Below are 19,895 nucleotides of genomic sequence, written 5' to 3' on the forward strand. Positions count from 1 at the left end.
GGACTTGTATTCAGGATATGTAAATTCTCTCAAAACTCAATAATAAAAATACAAACAACCCAAATAAAAAGAAAAGAAGATATATAAAAATAAGATCCACAGATGACAAAGAAGTACACAAAACGATGCTCCACATCATTGGCTCTTGGGAAATAAAAGTGAAGTCTGTGTGAGATTTACTGCACATTTATTAGGACGGTTAAGATTAAAAAGACTGACCACAGATGAGGAGAAACTGGGTCTCGCATACATCGTGGGTGGGAATACTTTATTTTTTTATTTTAATTTTTTTTTAGAAACTTTATTTTCCGTCAACCTATTTCCATTTTAAGAGTTTGTGGAAGAACAGCTTAAGACCGCTCGGTGGCGGTTCCTACCCACTCAGTGGCCTGAGCAGCGGGGAACCACTGAACGGGCACAGAGGGCACCTGCACACCTTCGGACCAGTCCGCCACCTCAGGCTGAGCAGCAGGGAACTGAGGAGCTGGAACAGTCCATTCACCCTGAAATTCCTCCTTGGTCACAGCCTTCTCAGCTGCCGCCTGCTCTTCCTTTTCAATCTCTTCAGGATTTCTGTAGTTGTAGAGGTCAGGCATGACCTCCTATGCGTGTTCACGGGAGATGGTGCCATGCACGCGCAGAACTTCCCGGGCAAGCATCCACCACATCAGACCCACTGAGTGAGCTCCCTTTCTAGGATCTTACATCAGGATACATCAAGTTGGTCTGAAAACAGAATGGCCAAGTAATGCCTGAGAGGTCCAAGAGTAAGAAATAACGGAGAAAAGCAGAAGAAAACACAAGCCATTTTTAAAATGTTTTCCTCTCTCCTTAAAGCTTTCATACATTAAAATCATACATTTGTAGCAAGTATTATTATCAGACTCCACTCATTGGGCGAGAGACCCTTGTGGTGTTAGTGAAAAACTTGCCCCTCACATAGCACACTACCTACACTTGTGAGTTCATCGGCCAGTTGCCTCAACTCCAAGCTCTAACAATATGCTGAGGAATACTTTAAAAAAACACTTTGTAGGGACTTCCCTGGTGGTGCAGTGGTTAAGAATCCGCCTGCCAGTGCAGGGGACACGGGTTTGAGCCCGGGTCCGGGAAGATCCCACATGCCGCGGAGCAACTAAGCCCGTGCGCCACAGGTACTGAGCCTGCGCTCTACAGCCTGCGAGCCACAACTACTGAGCCCGAGTGCCACAACTACTGAAGCCCGCGCCCTTAGAGCCCGTGCTCCGCAACAAGAGGAGCCACCCAATGAGAAGCCCGTGCACTGCAACGAAGAGTAGCCCCCGCTCGCCACAACTAGAGAAAAGCCCGTGCACAGCAACAAAGACCCAAGGCAGCCAGAAATAAAACTAAATAAAGAAATAATTTAAAAACCAACCAAACAAACAAAAAAACACTTTGTAAAGCGGTCTGGCTGTTTTAGAAACTTGAACATATACCTGCCACGTGGGCCAGCTGTTCCATGCCTAGGGACTCACCAAGAGAAGTGACCATCGGCTCCTGCAAAGACTTGTACCCAGGTGTTCACAGCATCTTGGCTGTGGCGGTCCAGAATTGGACGGAGCCTGAATATCCATCAATGGGCGAACAGATCAACATGTTACAGTGTGTTCACTGATGGAATAGTACTCAGCAACAAAAAAGAATGGGAAGGCACTGCACGATGAATCTCAGGATAATTAGAGGAAAAGCTTTCACATCACATGATTCTGCTTGTACAAACTCTAGGAAACACAGACTAACGTAGCACGGGGTGATGGGCATGTCCATTAGTTTATTGTGGGGATGGTTTCACAGGTATGTTTATGTACAAATAATATACATACACAATATGTCACTTATCAGTTTTACACTTTAAATACATGTCGTTTATTGTATGAAAATGATAAGTCAATAAAGTTGTTTTTTAAAAAGCAAATTAATACTTCAAACTCATTGCTTCCTAATTATTTTACATTTTGCTATCACATATGCCATGGGTATGCCATGGGCAGGTAGTAAATATTTAGGCTTTCGGGCTGTATGATTGACATGGCTGTGTTCCTGTCAAACTTTATTTGATAAAATACGTGTAAGTCTGTGGCCTCAGGCCGAGGTTTGCAAACCCCTGTCCTGAGCTGGAGGACACGTAACCCCAGCATCCTGGGTGGGGTGGGAACCACTGGTGTCTCCTCCCAGCCCTGATCTCGGGGTCGCTCAGAGCTGGACCTCAGCCCTGCTGGGGCCAGGAGCGTTCATACCTTGGAGACCAGACATCACAGGTCTCGGCATCTCCGTGTGCGCAGATTGTGGGTGTCGATCAGCAGGCAGTCGGGGAAGAGGTTCTGTGATGGGTGGATGGGCCTGGCCGACCAGAGTGGCCACAGGGTCAAGTACTGGTGGGGAACACGAGACCAGGGCCTAGCTGGGCTATGGGGGATCTTCTCCCCAAGGCCCCCGGCCACACCAGGCCTTGGGGCACCCGTGGCTTTGGCCTTACTTTCTCTTTCCCTCGGGTGTGTGTCCTGAGCCACCACATGGCATCCTGGGCTCGTGCCCTGCCCCTGCCCACAGAGGCCGCCTTAGAGGCCGGGGATTTGGGAGCGGGGCCTGGGTTTGAGTCCTTCCCCTCCTCTTGCCAGTGCGGCCCCGAGCAGCGGCCAACGGTCTGAGCCTCGATTTCCTCCCCGCCACCTGGACGGTGAGTTCTGTGACCTGGAATGACTCAGGCAGACGGAGGGGCTTGGTTGGCCCAGCAGCCCCTGTGGAGGTTAACACTGAGGTCAGGATGTTGTATTTGGGGCTCCAACCTCCCGGGCTCATTAGGGGCATCTGCTTACGAATGCCCACGTGGGCTAACCCCCCTCCTGCCCCCGCCCCTGGAATGAAGGTGGGGCGTTGGGGGCTCCCAGACACCATGCCAAGGGGTCCAGGCTGCAGAAGTGTTGGGAAGGGAAGGCGCCCCGAGGCAAACAGGTGGGGAGGCGAGGGCCGGCCCCTCCCTGTTGTCACCCAGCTCTCCCTCTGGGGGCTTGAGGCCCCTCCAGGTGCACGGCCACCTCCCGCCTGGCACTGGAGAGCGCTCGGCTTTGCAGGAAGAAGTGGCCCTGAGAGGTGAGTCAGAGCCCTGGCAGGGCTGCCAGCTCCGTGGGGAGGCCTGGGCTCTGCCAGGTGCAGCCCTGAGGTGGCACCAGGCCCCAGGGCCACAGGCCGAGAGGGCGCTGGGTGCAGGGCGGGCTGCACGGCCCCCAGGTGTCTTGCCCTCTATCCGGGCCCCCGGTGGGGATGTGTCCTCAAACACACACACATTCCACCGCAGTGAACACACACCTGGGCTTCCTGTGAGGAGAATCTGTCCTTACTTGCGGTGGCAGCTGGAAGCCGCCCGTGGTCTCTGGTCGAGCGCCGAGCCACCCCTTGGCCTGCCCCTCTCAGGAGAGCCATGTGTGGAGCCGGGCACGACGCCACCCTAGGGACAGGCCACCCCTCGATGGACCGGACCTGGCCGTCAGGAGCCCCACATGCTCCCTTCGGAGTGGGGGGGCATGGGGAGCCCCGCTCTGGCCCGCTGTTCCCCAGTGCCCCCAACTCTGCGTGCCCCTGCTGGTCCCGCTCTCAGCAGGGCCGTCACCTTGGCAGGCTCTCCCCATTGCTGGACGCTCATCTGCACCAGCCCCTGGCCTCCCGGCTGCACCAGCCCCTGGCCTCCCTGCTGCACCAGCCCCTGGCCTCCCTGCTGCGCCAGCCCCTAACCTCCCTGCTGTACCAGCCCCTGGCCTCCTGGCTGCACCAGCCCCTGGTCTCCTTGCTGCACCAGCCCCTGGCCTCCCTGCTGCACCAGCCCCTGGTCTCCTTGCTGCACCAGCCCCTGGCCTCCCTGCTGCGCCAGCCCCTAACCTCCTGGCTGCACCAGCCCCTGGCCTCCCTGCTGCACCAGCCCCTGGCCTCCCTGCTGCACCAGCCCCTGGCCTCCCTGCTGCACCAGCCCCTGGCCTCCTTGCTGCGCCAGCCCCTAACCTCCCTGCTGCACCAGCCCCTGGCCTCCCTGCTGCACCAGCCCCTGGCCTCCTGGCTGCACCAGCCCCTGGCCGCCTTGCTGCACCAGCCCCTGGCCTCCTTGCTGCACCAGCCCCTGGCCTCCCTGCTGCACCAGCCCCTGGCCTCCCTGCTGCACCAGCCCCTGGCCTCCCTGCTGCACCAGCCCCTGGCCTCCCTGCTGCACCAGCCCCTGGCCTCCTGGCTGCACCAGTCCCTGGCTGCCTTGCTGCACCAGCCCCTGGCCTCCTTGCTGCACCAGCCCCTGGCCTCCCTGCTGCACCAGCCCCTGGCCTCGCTGCTGTACCAGCCCCTGGCCTCCCTGCTGCGCCAGCCCCTGGCCTCCCTGCTGCACCAACCCCTGGCCTCCCTGCTGCACCAGCCCCTGATCTCCTTTTGCTGCACTACTGGCAGCGCTTCCTCACTGTCCACAAATAAAATGCACCCTCAGAGCTGACATCCGGGCCCTGCTTGTCCCAAGCTGACTGCCCGGCACTGCCCTTGGACCTCCTGGACTCCAGGCCCTGAGTTGCTGACAGGTTCCTGCTTACCGGCGTACTTTGTTGCCTCCACGTGGTCCCCTCCTCAAGGAAGCCCTCCAGAGACCCTCCGTGGAAGTTGACCTGGCTCTCACACTGAGGCCCCTCAAGGCCCCCTGCCCTTACTGCCTCGCAGGACAGATGTCTCCCGCTGAGTCCCGATTCAGCACTGGCCCCAGCCCACTGTAGGGGCTGCGGAGTGTGGGTGCAGCCGTGTGACTCAGCACCCGCCGCAGCCCCCGGGAGCAGTGGCGGCCGGGCCTCCACAGCCCTTCCTCTCTGCCAGCTGGGAAAGGCGCTCCGAACTTGGCCTTGCCACAGGATTCTATCTTTAACTCCTGGACAGCCAATTCCTCTCTATTTTGAGAGAAAAAAAATTCCACTCTGAAGTCTGGTTCAAAAAGTCCTTGCCCAGTTAGGCCAGTTCCCTAGAGAAATCGCTGGCCTTTGCCATGGTCCTGAAGGGGGGGGAGGATGGGGGGAGGGGAGGGAGAATGAGGGAGGGGGATGGGGGATGGGGGACAATGGGGGATGAGGGAGGGGGCGGGGGGAGGGGGAAGGCAGGAGGGGGACCTCTGCCAGAACTGGAGCAGCTGTGAGGGCCGGCTGCTGGGCCAACAACAGGAGGTGAGGACCCCTACCTGGGCTGGTCATCCGCCTGCCCCCTGTTCCAGCCACACAAAACTTCCATGATCGCACCTTGGTTTTGACTGTTTTCGCTACACGCTGGGCGTGCTTGCGTCTGGCTCCTGTCGCTCACTGTAAAGTTTATGACATTCATCCACGTGCCACTGTCACTTCTCTGTGGCTCTGCCGTACAAAACAGCCATGATGCACTCACCCCTCCTGGACGTTTCTGGTGTGGTGGGTACATGTCTGGACACGTATGTGGTACACACCTGCGCACGTGTCTGTGGGAACCAATCTCCCTTCTGGAGACCCTGCCAGCGTCCCTCCCCCCGACGGTGCGGGAGAGAACCCGCTGCTCCACGTCTACGTCAACGTTTGTCACTGTCTGTTTTCATTTTAGCCGTTCTGGTGGGTACAAAATTGTCTCATTGTGGTTTCTGAGAGATTTTTAAAAATTAAGAGACAATTGTTTTTAGAGCAGCTTTAAGTTTACAGAAAATTGAGCAGAAAGTACAGAGGGTCCCCATATTTACCCCCACCACACACATGCCGTCAGTCCCCTTGTCACAGCTGATGAGCCAATATGGCAGCATTATCATTCACTAAAGTTCGTGGTTTACAATAGGTTCACTCTTGGGGTCTTATATTCTTAGCGTTTTGACAAATGCAGTTATGGCTTTGTGCAGAGTAATTTCACTGCCCTGAGGAAATCCCTGTGCTCACCCATCTGCCCCTCCCTCCTCCTGAGCCCTCGGCAGCCTGCGGCCCCTCTACCATCGCTGTGGGCTTTCTTTCTCCAAGAGTCCTTTCAGGAGCGCAGATCAGACCACATCACTCCCTGCTGCCCCCAACCCACTCACCTGTGTGCCCGGCAATGTTTCCTGGCTGCCTGCTATTCATCACCAAGGTTACATGACGGCCAAGAAGATATGGTTCCTGCTCTCAGGAAACTCAGGAGCCAGGGAGAGAAGCAGCCACGAGACCCGCAAACAGACGGGTGAACAACGCGGCCCCAGACTTGGTGCCGAGGACACGAGGGGAAACTGGGGGCTCCTGCAGGGACAGGAGCCTTCTGGGCAGAGAGCGCTGCACCTGCAAAGGCGCCGAGGTGAACAGGACCTCGGCAGGTCCAAGGCGACGGCAAAGGCTGGTACAGTGGCCCGTGTGGGGATTCGGGAGGTGGGGCTCCACATGGCGCTGATCTGAAGGCGTGGGGTGGAGTGAGGTTCTTCCCTGCCTGAAGCCAGGCATGTGCTTTCCTTCGGGGACCTCGCACGTCTGTCCTCCATGACGGCAGGGCCCTCACAGTGCACTGTGGCCAGGATGGCCCCTCCTGTGCAAGTGTTCAAGGGGTATCTGCCGGAGCACGAAGGAGGGACAGACCCAGGTGGGGGCCGTGACCATGGGCAGGGTCTCGTGGGACCTGCCGGCAGAGAACCGCCAAGACTCCCCAACTCGGAAGCCAGCACTCGAGTGAAGCGAACGCAGGCCTCAGCCCCAAGCCCGAGGGACAGACGTGTCACCCCGGCACCACTGCTGTGCGACAAACACCCCAAACCGGCGGCTCTGGCTCCCTTCTGCAGCACAAAATCCTCGCCGGGTTCCAGCCCTGCGGCATGGCTCTTAGACGAGAGTCTAGAGACGAGGGCCACGTGGGGCAGAGGTCCCCATCCGAGCCCTGGGGCCCTTCCGTTCCCTCCCAACCGTGTGACCCAACAGCTGGGTGCGGAGTGCGGCGGACAGGTTGTCACCTCCTGGGTGACACGCATTCAAAGCGCCCATCCTGCCGCCAAAGGCCTTGAGAGAGGGAGGCCCTGGCGACGACAGTCTGTCTGTTTCTGACGCGTTTGCTCCTGGCCAAGGGGGGGGCTGTGGGCGGGGCGCACCTTGGAGGGAGGCTGGGGTCTCCTTGCGAGGCTGAGGGAGAGGATGGTCTCTGGAAAGCCTGGGCTGCAGCGATGCCCTCCGCCTCCAGGCCTGAGGCTTTCTGAGCACCTGCTCCGGGCTCTGAGCCAGGATACACGGCCCTGTGCTTTCTGGGTCCTCGTGCTCTAGGCTCGGGATGGGCCCCATTCAGGGCTGCAGGGCCCGACGGCCGGCCTCCCACAGAACTCACGTGTGTCCCCACGCCCCTCCTCCCAGGCCTCTGCTCTCCTCGGCTCTGGGCTCCGCGACACGCAGACCCGCGGGCCTCCCTCCTGAGTTCTCCCCTCCCCACCTTGGGCGTTTGGCTCTGTAAGAGGGTGGGAGTGGGGAGGTGGGAGGGGATAAGCCCCAAGGCTCCTCTTTCGCCCTGAACTGACCCATACCCACAACGTACTCAGAGCTGAGGCTGAGGGACATTTTCTCCCCACCCCGAAGCCCAGCAGTCCTGAGGCCTAAGGCCCCAGACGCCCACGGGAAAGGAAGTCAGTGGCTAAAAAGGCCATTTCAGGCCAGTGTGGGCTGGGCTGGAACTAGGAGGCCTTCATTACCGTCGGTATGAGATTTCCAGCACACCTGGAAGAAGTACTGTAAATGCTCTTGACCCAGCACCCGCTAGTGGGGTGTGTTGTCATACTGCCTCACGTCTTGTTCATCGTTAAGAAATGGGGCAGCACACGAGGTGATCTCACTGTGCTTCCCCCTGCTCAGAAGCAGGCAACCAGGCCGGAGGAAGGCCACGGCCCTCTGATGTGGCTTCCCCATCATCGGCCTTCCCACAAACAGCCAGACGCCCTGCCCACCAGGAGCCCAGCCCATCTGCCCCTCTGCTCCCCAGCTGGGGCCTCCCCCAGGACCTCAGGCCTGCTGGCCTTCGTCCCCATCACACGGCCTGTGTGCTCCTGGGAGGAGCTCCAGGTCAGGCTTGGCCACTGGGCTCCAGCAACACGAGCGGGAACCAAGTTAAGCTAAGAGAGGTGGGAGGAACGGCCCCAGTGTTTTCTCTCCTGGGACATGGATATGTTAAATGCTCCGGACGACACCTGAGCATAGTACATGCTCAAAAATGATGAATGCTTGTTTGTTTGTTTACTATTTATAAATAACTAATATTTCCGGCTGTGCAGGATCATCTCCAACCTTGAGAACAATCCTGTCTCCTATCAAGCTGAAGAGATTCACCCTCTACGCCCGGTTTACCTGGGGTTTTCTTATGGATGTTGTTGTTATGTTATGTTTTCTTATGTTTCTTATGGTGCTGCATTTTGCCAAAGGCATTTTCTGCGTCAATTGATATGCTGTTTCTTCTTTAGCTTGTTGACGTGGTAAATTACATTTTCTGGGTTTTTTTGTTTTTTTTGCGGTATGCGGGCCTCTCCCTGCCGTGGCCTCTCCCGTTGCGGAGCACAGGCTCCGGACTCAGAGGCTCAGCGACCATGGCTCACGGGCCCAGCCGCTCCGCGGCATGTGGGATCTTCCCGGACCGGGCACGAACCCGCGTCCCCCGCATCGGCAGGCGGACTCTCAACCACTGCGCCACCAGGGAAGCCCCATTTTCTGGTTTTTTAACATTGACTAGACTTGCAAACTTGGGATAGATCCCACTTGGTCTTGGTGTCTAATTCTTTTTATACATTGTTGGATTCAACTTGCTTTTATTTTATGGAGGATTTTTGCACCTAAGTTCATGAGAGACATCGGTCTGTAGTGGTTTTTGGTGTTTGTGTTTATATTGTCTTTGTCTGGTTTTGGTACTAGGATCATGCCATCTTCATGGAATAGGCTGGGAAGTATTCCCTCCTCTTCTATGTTCTGGAAGAAATTGTGTAAAATTGGTGTCACTCCTTCTTTAAATTTTTGGTAGAATTCTCTAGTGAAACCACTGGATCTGGGAGATTTCTTTTGGGGGTAAATTCTAAATTATCAATTCAATTTCTTCCGTGATTATAGGACCATTCAAAGGATCTGTTTCATCTTGGTTGAGTTTTGACGGTTTGTGTTTTTTAAGTAATTTTTTTCCTTTTTTTCTCAGCTGCAGAACTTACTAGCATGGAGTTACTCATGGTGTCCCTTTACTGTCCTTTTAATCCTGCTGAATCCGGAGACAGAGCCGTTTGTCCCTGACATGGGTGGCTCCAGGTCTGGAACTCCAGTCAGGCCAAGCCTGACCCAGAAAAGAGCCAACACAAGGACACCCTGTCCAGGGGCTGCCTGCGGACCCATGACCAATACAACCAGGCCTCCACTGATGGCTGCACAATGGGAACAGCTCTCTGTCATGGGCTTGGACTCCGAAACTTGAAGAATTGCCAGTCCGTGGAGCTGATGTAAGGTAAGGGCCTCATGTAAGCCCGAGACACAAGGGAGCAGAAGACATGGGGAAACAGAGGCTGGGACCAAAGGAGAGACCAGAAGTGGAGAGAGAGGCAGGGGTTCTCAGGGAGACCTGGAGAGTCCTAAGACCAGGGTGGCCTTCTAAGTGCTCCCAGAGGCCAACCTCCAGCTCCTCTTTCACTGTTTTCACATGTCAACGGGAGAGGGTCCCGGACAGCCAGTGAATGCCAAGAGATCTTCACAAAGCTCCACGTGGGAGCTTCCACGGGGAGCTGACCAGAGCCTGGCATGAGGGGGACACAAAAAGGAACAAGGGTCAGGGGCCGGGGGGTAGGGCCAGACCCTCAGGGGCCACTCACAGAGCATCCTCGGCCAGGCTGGAGGACACTGTCCTGACTCTGCCCACCCTCCCCACTGTGGACCCTCTCCTGCAGCCGGGCCTGTCTGACCACAGCCTCATTTCTCCAGGGCATCTGTGCTGGCCCTGGTATTGAGGGGGTAAGGGCTGTCTTTGCTGGGGCTGCCTCTGGTTTCACTGAGTACTAGTGCTATCATCATCTGCAACAGAAGATGCTGCGCTCAACCCCAGAGCTCCCTCTGCGAAGTCTGGTTCTGTTATGTAGCACCTCATCCAGTGCCATGCACACAGATGGACGCATAGCGGCCACGCAGGAAACACTACGGGACTAACGATACTCTCCATCTGCACCTGCCGCTACATTTTCTGAAGTTCTGCTGCACCAACAAGTCATCCACCCGTCCAACCGCCCACCCATCCAACCATCTATCCATCCATGCATCCACCCATTACCCATCCACCCACCCACCCGTCACCCATTCTCCCACCCATCTATCTATCCATCAATCTACGCGTCCATCCAGCTATCCATCCACATGGCCCTCAGGGAGCACCTGTGCCCAGCATCTCTGATAAGGTGAGCCTGTAACAGGCTATTGGCCCACGGCTCAGACAAGGATGCTGGGGCTCAGATGCAGGAAGGGACTGATCTCCAGCTCCATGAGCCTCCCACTCTTGCTGGGAGGGTTGGTGCCTCATGTCCTCTCATTGTCTGGATGTTCCCTCGGGCCCAAGTCTCATGTCCCAGGCCCTCCCAGCTGCAGACATATCCCTCCGTCCCCACAGGCCGAGCACCAGGCTGGTCACAGGCAGATGTGAGGATGAAACCTAAGTCCCAGCTCCTGGACCCCTTCTCCCGGGGGGGGCCCACTCGACCTGCAGCGGAGACGGTGGAGACTGTCAAGGAGCCAGGACATCGAGGGGGACGCTGAGAGGGGAGGCTGGCTGAGCTGTGGCGTGTCCCAGCCCGCGTGGTGCACGCCTGGCCGGGCAGCCGCCCTCCCACCGCAACAAGCTGCCGCCTGCCTGCAGCTTCCTTCCTTCCTCCTGGATTCTGCCTGAGCCGGCCGGGCGGGGGTGGGGGGGCACTCCCCAGCTCCCTCCCACCCACGCCCTCTCCTCCGCTGTCTCCAGCAGGAGAAGAAGGAAAACCTCTTCCTGTGAAGCCGCCAGCCAGCAGCCAGGGCGGCCTCCGGCCGGGCTCCCGCCAGCAGCCCCTCAGCCCCCCACCCCGGGGCTTTCCAGAGCCACAGCGCCCCCGCCCGGCCCTGCTGTCCCTGCTGTCCTCGCATGTCTGCACGCGGTCACTCCCTGAGGCTGGGCTACCTCGGTTCCCACGCCCGCGGCCCTCCCTCCTCTCTGCCTGGCGAGCTCCTCTTCATCCTCTGGGACCCTTTGAAATGCCACTGCCCTGGGAGGACAGCTGGACTCGAGTCAGCAGGCAGGCTCTTGAGAAGGGGGGCTGTCGGAGGTGAACCCCGGAAAGGAGGGCGACAGGAGTCAGAATGCTGACTGGGCAGCTGCCCCCGACTCCCTGCGGGGTCCCCGGGCCCCTCCAGGCCGGGCCTACCCAGAGTCTCAGGCCAGGAAGCCGCTTCTCACGCATCCATCTGCGTTCCTCCCACAGCCCCAGGAAGGATGTTCGTGGCACGGGCCAAGAGGCACCCGTGAACTTAGAGCGAACTTTCAGCTCTGGACTCGAGACAGCCCTTGTCTTCACAGGGTGCCGTTTTCCAGCTATAAATACTCCTCAGGACTTGCCCGCCTGGTGCTTTCCTGAGCCTCTCTGCCTCCCCGTGTCCTGCTCCTCTGTCTGTAAGATGGACCGTCCTGCTGTCCCCTGCTGGTCATAGGCTGGGCAGCCGAGGTTCCTGTGGGCTTTGGGAGGTCCCGTCCCTCGAGAGCTGGCGACACTCCCGCAGGTCCGGGGATTCTGACCCCCTGAGCTCTGACCTTACTGCCCAAAGTGTTGGAACCACCACCTTGAAGGGAAACAGACCTTGGGTCTGGAAGCCGAGGGTCAGAGTGAGGTCTGAGGGCCACCTGGGCTCACCCTGCTGGTCGGTGGCAGCAGGACGCACCAGACCAGCTGCTGGGCTGGGGGCCTGTCTGGCTGGGCTCATTCCCAGCAGTGAGAGCTGGGCCATTCTGGTGTCTCCAGGACCGCTGGGAATCTTTTGTGGGCCAGCAGCCTGGTTGGTGTCAGTGCAGACGCAGGCGGGCCCCTTTGTGGGATTTCTGCATCGTGGGCCTCCTTGCAAATTCCATACATCCGAACTTTCTCCTCCAGCTGGAGGGACCCAGGACCAGGCTGCTGTGGCCATGTGACAGCCCTGCAGAGGGTGGCTGGGCAAGTCAGGTGGCAGGGTCCACACACCTTTCCCACCTACCGTGTACTCACTCACCAGTGTGCATCCCAGCTGGAGTGAGGCAGACACCAACCGTCTCCCTAAACTTAGCAGCTCTGGTCAGCATGATAAATCCAGAGACCCAGACAGTAGCGTCACTGCACTTGGAAGAGGTGTGCCCACCTTCCTGTCCAGCCCAGGCCCTGCGCCTTCTCCAATGGTCTCACATCCAGGTGCTCTCGGCTGCAACGCTGAAAGACCCTCGCCTCCCCCTTCACGGGGCACCTGCTGGTGTCGTGCTGGTGGCCATCTGCCCTTTGGCCAACCTTCACATGGTGGGATCGAGGCTGAAGGAGTTGCCTGAACCCTAAATCCGGGTGATGTTTCCATGTTTTTCTCTTCCACCAGATCCTGAGGCCCCCGAGGGCGGGAACTGTGACCCATTTCCACCTGTGGGTCCCAGCACCTGGCCCGGGCACCCCTGGAGGGTGGGGGAAGGATGGAGGGGGCCATGGGGCTCTGCACAAAGCGTCCTCAGACACCCCATCGGGACTGCGGGGGGACAGGTGAAAATTCAGCAGAAAGGGTAGTGGAGCCAGACTCGGAACGGGGACCTCGCTTTTCTCAGAGGAGAAGGACTTATGGGGCAGCCCCTGGGCTGCCCCAGCCCTTAGGCAGCGTCCATTCTGCCCTGGGGCCCCGGAACCAGGCCCTTAAAGGAAAAAGAAGGAGCCTGTGGCCCTCAGACCCCAAATGGGGGCGCTCTTGGGCCGTTCCCCTCGTTCTTGGAAGAGGAATGTGCCGTTCATTCATTCGTCCACTCACCGATTCGTTCACGCCTCTGCTCCTGCATCCAGCATCTTTTCAGATACGAGGCCTGACCCTTAAAACTTCAAAAAATATCAGTTGGAACTATTTTTCTGGAATTTTTTTCTTTGGTAAAGCACATTCACATTTCCTAGACTTGCGAACATGACCAGAACGTTGTGCTTTCTTAAGAGCTGGTGGTAAAATGCGCCCCAGCCATTAAGACTCAGACAGCTCGGCACAGAGCGGGCGCCCCAGACGACGGCGCCCCACTGCCGAGCTTCCGCAAGTCCTGATGTGCCCGTCTTCTCCTGGTTTCCCCGGGCTGCCAGCAGCCCCACCTCCGGGCTTGGTCGTCTTCAGCGTCAGAGAGCCATCTGGGGAAGCTGCGTCGTGGGGACCGAGGCCCTGGGGGTCCGGGGCCAGGATGGGGGCTGGAGTGTCCATGGTGCCAAATGCAGATCAAAGTTGAGGGGATGCAGGCAGGCCCGGCGGAGTCTCTGGTCCCCACAGTAGCGCCTGGCTGGCTGGTAGCAAAGCACAAAGGCCTCCGGCGAGGCATGTGTTCTCTTGGAGGAAGGAGGCCAGGCCTCAGATGAAGGGACAACGTTCTCGGGCCCCTGTCCTGCCACAAAACCACTTGTCACACATGAAACAGCAGATTAGGAATTTCCTTTTCTATTTTTACTGCAAAACTCGCACTGGCCGAGGGCGTTGGGCTTGGAAAGGCTCTTTCCCGCTGCAGTCGCCTGGCCGCACATGAAAGGGGGTCGGGCTGGGTCCCCGTGTGGCACATTCACTGCTTCACGGGCTTCTGGGATGCTGATAAGGGAGCAAAAACTGCATTAGCATCAGTTTTTATTACTCTGGTTAACCATTAAAAAGCTGGTGGGTGTGGGGGCCGGGGGGATTCGCTGGGTTGAGAAAGTGGTTCTCTGGGGTCCCTGTTGGAGCCCAAGCTGGGCAGCTGCCTGAGGAGGGAGCCGGGCCAGCTGGAGGCGGGGCTGCTCAGGATTCTCCCCCCGCCCCGAGGAGGGAGAGCCTGGGTCCCCCACCCAGGAGCCCCCGAGGCCGGCCCTCAGCCCAGAGAGGGGGGCTGGATGGGGTCCACCTGCCCCCAGACCTCCAGCTTCCTTCACGTGTTGGGTTTGCTCCCCTCAACGGGGGCAGCGCCTGTCTGGGGATCCACGTGGCCAGATGCCCTTCTGGAAACAACCTCTGGGCTCACAGGAGCAGCCCCGGGGAAGAGGGACAGTTCATTGACCTGGGAGAATGACGAGGGGTGGAGAGGCCGTTTCCTGGGGGTGCAGGCTGGCTTTGAAAGTGGAGGCCCCACGTGCGCCCATGAGGGTGGCAGTGGCTAGTGGAGCAATGGGCCCCCTGCGGGAGCCGTGGACCCCGAGGCTGTGCTGGGAGGGTCCCAGCTGCAGTGGCGGGTGGAGGTACGTTTGCTCTGCGGGGACCCTCTTGAGTCAGGTCCTTGACCAGAAAATCTTAGTGAGAGGCCTGCTCCTGAAGGGAAGAAGTCTCGCTACAGTTGGAAATAGAAGCTGCTTCTCCCGCCCCCACCCCCTTTCTCTCTTGGATTTGCAGCCCTGGCTACCGTGAGGCTTTTCATAAGCAGAACGTTGTGCAGTGGATGCCTCTGGACAAACAAGGAGAAAAAGAAGAACTTCTGCCTTCTCGGTGGAGAAACTTTCTGTCCGAGGGTGGGAGCGCGTGGGATGCTCTGCTCTCCAGCCTCTGAGCTGGTCTCCAGACAAACGAATCTGCTGGGAGAGTGTTGTTCGTTCAGCTGCAAGTCAGGGCTGCTGGGGGGCTGGGGGAGCTGAGTTAGTGTGGCCACGACACATGCGTGTGCACGCACACGTGGATGGAGGACACTGGCACACACCTGCAAACGAGCACACAAATGCTTGTGCACACGTACACGCCTGCTCACGGGCACGCACGTGCACGCACAAGTATACACACGCAGGCACCCAGGCTCTCAGGACAACTGCCCCCAGATCCACATGCCGGAGCAATTTCGGAAGCGCCCAGACTCCTGGGAGCTGACTTGCCCCTGAGATGCCCCCCAGGGAACCACAGCGGAGGGAGCAGTCTCGGGAGGGCACGTGGCAGTGCAAGGCCAGAGAGGCAGTGACAGAGCGACAGTGAACCAAGGCTCAGGGCTCCCTGCTCAGCCCCTTCCCTCCCAGGACAGGCACAGATTCCGGGTTCTTCCCTCCCGGCATAGGTGGTGTGGACGCACAGACCCCAGGGGAATCTGAGGAGTGGGGAGTGTGCGGGGAGGCTGGCCTATTGCCCTCGGGGCATCTCCTGGGAGAGCTGGGCACCTGCCAGGGTGGCGATGGTCAGGCTGCTTCCCTAATTTCAAATCTAGGCCCAGTGTTTGCTCCTGGTCACCCAGCCACTTGGTTCCTCAGGGATCTTTTCTGGGAAGCGGAATGATGGCGACTCCGCCCAAGGGGTCGACGGGGCTGCAAGCGCATCCTGGGCCCAGTGTCACCTGTGCTAGCTCGTGGAGCAGGGCCACAGGGCTTGTTCCTGCAGAGCCACCTGAGGGTGACTGTGCTCATTGCCTGGGCAGCGAGGGTGGGCCGCCCCCTCAACGTCCTGATGGCCTCTGAGCTTCTGTGGCTTCACCAGCGTCTTCCAGGAAGGAAGAGAGTTGGGGGGGCGGTCACCCAATAGCTCCCCAGGTCTGCGTTCCTCCTGTAATCAGACCAGCAGTTTGGACCCCAGACCAGGAAGCTGTCTGTGCACGTTGAGGGCAGCCCCCCTCAGGGGGTGGGGCTTCAGGGGATGGCACTGGGAGAGGAGGGTGGTGTTCCCCTCCCCCTGCCTGGAGCGCGGGAAAGCGGGGCCGGCTGCCGCTGACCAGCCCCTACACCTGGTTGAGAAAGGCCCTTAGGACCCGAAGCTCCTCGGGACTTGGCCTGTCTTATAAGCCACATACAAACCCAGCAACCATAGAGGAAAAGATTCACAGGTCTGACCACCTAAAAATTTAAAACTTGTGTATGGAAGTTAAAATGTGGATGGTGGGATGGGAGCGTGTATGCTCAACAGAGTTAATACTCCAGTTATAGGAAGAGCATCTACGTGTCAAAGATAAAAAGAAAAGAAGTGACAGAAGAAGGGGCACAGGACAGGCACCTGTGAGTCATGGGAGAGGAAAGGGTGCACCTCACAGGCGATCGGGGAAGCTCACATCTGCCCCTTTTTGGGGGGGGTTGGCTACCAGACTGACCAGCTGAGGACACTGCGGCTCTTTCGGGCTGGCAAGGCTGCCCGGAGCGCCGTCTCGCGCCAGCATGGGGGTGGTGAACCGGGTCCACCCTCCTGGAGGGCAGTACCTGCCAACGTTGAGAGCATGCACGCTGGGAATTCCGCTTCTGGGCCTCTGTCTTACTAAGATGCTCACACACGGGCCCCGGGACCTGCTCGTGGACAATCCCTGCACAATTACTGGGAAGAGCAGAAACACCGAAGCAGGTTACAAGCCCGTCACAGTGGTGGCTGAGTTGGTCTCAGCGTGGGTAGAAAGGAGCACCCGTGGCCGGCAAGAAGAGAGCAGCGCTGTGTACGTTGCGACAGAGAACACCGTCCTTGATACAGCGTCCTCACAACTGGACCCGCTTGTGAAACCGTGTGGCCGTGTGTGTGTCTGAATGAAGTTGTCTGGGAGGATCACACCAGACGTGGCTGGCGCTGTCCTGGCTGGCTGTGTGGCTGCCAGTGGAGTCCCAGCTGCAATGACTTCCCTCCAAAACTGCGGAGACACCGTTAGTTCCGAGGGCTCAGCCTTAGTTCCGAGGGCTCAGCCTTAGTTCCGAGGGCTCAGCCTTAGTTCCGAGGGCTCAGCCTCCACACCATTGTGGGGATCCGGAACCGCTGAGTGGCGCCTCCCCCTGTGACTCCAGATCGTCCCCTTGCCCCCAGGGCCCTGTGGCCGGTTCTCTGCCTTGTCTCTGTCCCTAAACATGCCCCCGGTTCTGGACATTTTCTTGAACTGTTTCGTTAGTGATTTCCTTCCGTCCATTTTCTCTAGTCTCTTTTTCTAAACTCCTCTTTGGACATTGGGCCCCCTGACCTGCTCGTCCATGGTTCTAAGACTCTTCTCCAATTTTGTACCACTTTGTCCTTCGGCTCTACTTTCTGGGAGATTTCTTCAACCGTATCACCCAGATCTTCTGTTTTACTATCAGGCTTTTATTTCCATTTTTATCTTCATTTCCTATTCTGGGTGCCCCTTCTCAACAGTGCCTGGGGCCATCTCATGGTCGCCGGGCCTGTCCTCACACCGAGGTCATCTGAGAAGTTTCCTCACCTGGTCTCCTCACCTGGGCTCTGTCCTGAACCAGCATCTCTGGGTCTCCTTTGGTCCCTGTTTTTCCTGCTGCAGCCTGGGGACCGTGGCGTGAGGGGATCCAGCTGGGCCATTTCGCCAGAAATCTCCAGGGCCACGTGCTCCCGGGTGGTGCTGTTTTCTGGGAAGATGCTCCCAGGCTCCTGCTGGAGATGAAGACCCGGCCTGTCCTGGGCTGCTCTCACACCCACCTTCTGGATTCCCGTTTGTCCTGTGGTTTCCAGGTCTCAGCTAGTCTGGCATCGCAGAGACCAGGTCATCTGAACAAATCTCCTAATCCTGCTGGGGTCAGGGAAGGGAGTCATAGGGGCTCAGATCAGGGACTCACACGGGCTCACCCCGTCTTTCCCCTCAGAGCTCGAGGCACCTGGGGCCACCACCCCCCAGACCTATGTGGGTTCTGCATGCAGACCAGGCTGTGTCACAGCCCTCGCGCCACTGCCCTCTCTCCCCACTGCCCCTGGGCTTCTGCCTCTGCAGGTGGCATCTCCTGACCAGGTCTGTGGGATGCTAGGAGGGGTGGAGGCTGTGCACGTGTCCCACCCCTGCTCTTTCCCCAGAACCAGCATAGCTTTTCAAAATGTTTTCTTTAAAACAAAGAGTCTATTTATTACTCTATTAAAGGGAGGTGGGCTTCTGTCCAGGTGGGCCTGGGTGGAATCCAGGCCCAGCCACTTTATAACCTGCGTGACCTTGGCCACCTCCTCGCCTCTCAGAACCCTGTCTCCTTATCTGTTTAATGGGAGCGAAAATCCCACCTGGCAGGGCTGTTGTGGGGTGCAGAGCAGATAACATGCCATAAAGTGCCCGCTGAAGGCTTGGCACGCAGCTGGTGCGGCCATGAGAGCAGCCTTTGTGCCCTTGTTTGTGTAGGTGTCTTATCTCCCCGGCCCAGGGCCAGGGCCAGCTCATCTCGACATGGCCTGCGGCCCTGCGGATGCTCGCAGACTGGCCTCCGGATCTGGGGCTGCGTCCACACGGGCTGCAGGGCGGGTCCCTAGGAATGCCATCAATCTCCCCGGCCCTGGGGATGATCTCCCGTCTTCAACAGGCCACCTGCAGCCCAGAGAGGCTGCCCCGTGGGCCGGGCTGTCAGCACCAGGAGGGGCGGCCCTTCCCCACAAGACCGGGCTTGTGCTGGGAGCTGCATCCGGAATTCGGTGGAGCGGCCTTGCCTCCTCTTGTCGAGGAACGTCCCCCTCCTCCTGGCCCCTCTCCCACCGCGACCCTGGCTCTGCTCTCTGGGAGGACACATCCCGGCCACAGACCCAAGTATCTGGAGGGACCGGTGTCACCCACAAACGTGGGGGAGGCTTTCAGGGTCCTCGGATGGGGTCATCCCTGGGGGGCGAATCTAGGCTCGCAGTTCGCAGGCGGAGGGGCCTTTGGATCCTGAAACCGCGTCCCCACCGGATGAAACGACCAAGTCACTGAGCAGCTGTGTGAAAATGAGGACCAGCTGGCCCAGGGCCAAAGCGGTGCTGGAGAATCTGGACCCCAAGTCACAGGCTTGCACGGATACCCCAGACCCCAGGTCGAGTGGCTGGGGACACGCTGCCAGTCATGATGACCTCAGGGTCATCAGTGCCCGAGGCCGTGGCAGGAGTCTGTGTTGAGGGCAGATGGGTTCTCCTGCCCTTTCCGCCCTCCTATGATGTCCAGGACGCCAGCCGCTGGAGGTACAGCCCATCCCTGCGGCCAGCTGGTGGACCAGACAAAGCTCTGTTGGGCACATGGAGAAGGGGCCAAGTAGGGAGCCCACAGATGGCCCCGGGGCCTGGAAAAGGCAGCTCCGGGCCCGCCTCTGGGCCCAGAGGCTCCCACTTAGCAGGCCCAGGTGCCTGGGTCCCCGCTGTAGCCGTGACCAAGGAGGTCTTGCCTGAGAGTCTCTGGTCTGACCGTGGGCCGAGGGACGCGCGTTCCCTAGCCCTTCCCTGACGTCCAGCCCAACTCAGATCTGTGGCACTTAGTCCTGCCTCGGGCGGCCCTTCCCTCTCTGGGTGTCAATTTCCCTGCTTGTCCAATGAGATGATGTCCAAAGTGCCTCCTTCCCAGGCCCACGGGAAGCCCAGGAACCAGCCAAGGGGACCCTTCCGGTCCATTCGCTCGCCAGGGAATGAGGCAACGCACACCAATGTGAAGTCACACACGGTTGAATTTCTATATGACGTTCATGCTTCCAGACCCCCCAGAGCTGCCTGGAGCATCTCCCCAGAAGCACCGCCTCTGAGTGACTGCGATTCGACTTCCAGGCTGGCGCTCGGCGGGGAGGAACCCTGGCCCCGGGGGTCGGGGGTGGGGAACCGAGGGCAGTGACTTAACGCCTGCCCCAGTCCTGGCCCCGCGGGTGTCGTCTCCACGACTCGGCTTTGCTCCTTCTCGAGCCCACGTGGGTGAGGTCACAGCATCTGCTCCTGTCACCCAGTTCCGTGCCTGCGACACCCACTCGTGTCACGTGAACCTGCCGTGTGCTCTGCTTTGCTGGTGGGCACGATTCCACCGTGGGGCTAAACCGCAGCCCCGTGGATGGACAAGTGGGCAGTTCCCAG

At 58.7% G+C, this 19,895-nt stretch overlaps 1 long non-coding RNA gene and 1 other non-coding gene across 5 annotated transcripts; both read right to left on the minus strand.

The window, feature by feature from the left end:
* Positions 1-251: 251 nt before the first annotated feature.
* LOC132505858 (uncharacterized) lies at positions 252-4,875 on the minus strand. Of its 4 annotated transcripts, none has more exons than XR_009535566.1 (5): positions 4,584-4,875; positions 3,328-3,466; positions 2,259-2,712; positions 1,497-1,583; positions 252-726 (listed from the first exon to the last, which is right to left on the minus strand). It is a non-coding gene; the product is annotated as an uncharacterized LOC132505858 (long non-coding RNA). The 4 variants fall into 4 exon arrangements; XR_009535565.1 differs by having other exon boundaries at positions 2,259-2,759; XR_009535567.1 differs by lacking the exon at positions 3,328-3,466.
* LOC132506609 (small nucleolar RNA SNORA62/SNORA6 family) lies at positions 860-1,009 on the minus strand. Its single transcript, XR_009535921.1, has one exon. It is a non-coding gene; the product is annotated as a small nucleolar RNA SNORA62/SNORA6 family (small nucleolar RNA).
* Positions 4,876-19,895: the final 15,020 nt, after the last annotated feature.

This window comes from Lagenorhynchus albirostris, chromosome 15, assembly GCF_949774975.1.
Source record: "Lagenorhynchus albirostris chromosome 15, mLagAlb1.1, whole genome shotgun sequence".
Taxonomy (NCBI): domain Eukaryota; kingdom Metazoa; phylum Chordata; class Mammalia; order Artiodactyla; family Delphinidae; genus Lagenorhynchus; species Lagenorhynchus albirostris.